This window comes from Aplysia californica, unplaced genomic scaffold, assembly GCF_000002075.1.
Source record: "Aplysia californica isolate F4 #8 unplaced genomic scaffold, AplCal3.0 scaffold00010, whole genome shotgun sequence".
Classification (NCBI taxonomy): Eukaryota; Metazoa; Mollusca; class Gastropoda; order Aplysiida; family Aplysiidae; genus Aplysia; species Aplysia californica.
Window position 1 is genome coordinate 2,868,010 of NW_004797280.1, and position 1,365 is coordinate 2,869,374.

Genomic DNA, 1,365 nt, shown 5'->3' on the forward strand with positions numbered 1-1,365 from the left:
CAGAGAGAGAGAGAGAGAGAGAGAGAGAGAGAGAGAGGGAAGAAGAGAGAGACAGAGAGTGTGTGTATTTGTGGGTGTGGGTGTGTATGTGTGCGTGCGTGTGTATGTATGCTTGTTCTTATCTTTATGTCTTTCTTTCTTGGTATGGGTGGGGGTGGGGGGTGGATACAACCGTACTTGAAATATGCTTGGGCTAAGAAGGCTGAGTCTGTTTTGTCCCCGCCTAATGTTGCTTCAACGAATGAAAATGGATGAAAGCAATGTGAAATTGCTCTGACCGTTTTTTGTTCAACTCAAGAATAACTGTTAATATTTGTAATGGATAAAAACGTAAGGGGTTTCACTCAAGTTTCAGTGATAATATGTCATATCTAGTCATATCCTTAATGTAATCATGGAAGGGTACTGTTATTTCAGTGCACTCGTTTGGGACATTTCGCAGATTCTGCATGACGTTTTCATAAAAAAATCAGGATAAGATTTGTTGCTGTTCTTTCAGCTCTTGTTGCTTTTCTAGTTATTGATATCTGGCCTGCTGTTATTGTCTGCTGTGTTGTTTTCTACTTCTTCTATTGCCGCTACGTGTTGAAATTTTTAATTAATGTAATCAGCTGGTCTACATTCGTGAAAATAAAGAGAAATATTTTTTTCATTAACACGCGTGCATATACCACTTGCTACATGGCTTTAAGTGGGCGGAAATCATTTGAAAACTGCAGTCAACAAGTAATCTTGTGTTCGAAGGTTTCAGTGATAACATCTGGCACCTTACAAAGTTCTTGCACTTGGTTTTTCAATTGACACTGCGGCTGAGATTAAACTTTCGTGCGTAAAGTACGAATACAGGCAACAAAACACTATCCCAGTTGTATGCTGTGTTTTCAATAAAACCGCCCCTCGTTCCTTATCTCCTGTTCCGTGTGCGATTCCCCGCAAGATATGAGAATGAGAAGAGCGCCCAGGGACCACATGCAGCGGGGTGAGCAAAAAAAACCTGCACCCTTCAATTGCCGCTCAGTTGTAGAATGCTGACGATCTAGAAGAAGGAGAAGTGCATGTCAAGTGAATTCAAAGAAAAAAGTTTAAAAGCTAAAACGAATTCTTTCTCTTATTTAGTTGAGTCTCTCGCTGAGCAGTGGTTGTTGTTGTCACAGTGTGGGCACACAGGCATTGAATCTGTACCCGTGGGCATTAAATTTTTCATTTCATTAATTGAAGAAAATAATAAATGTATTTCGTAAACTGAACTCTTTGGCAATCACCAATTGCTATTGCAGTGTATTATTGAGGTACTCAGTCTAGTAGACAGTATGAAAAGATCACACATAGGCCTATTTGCTTTTTAAAAAATCAACGCCCGTTCTT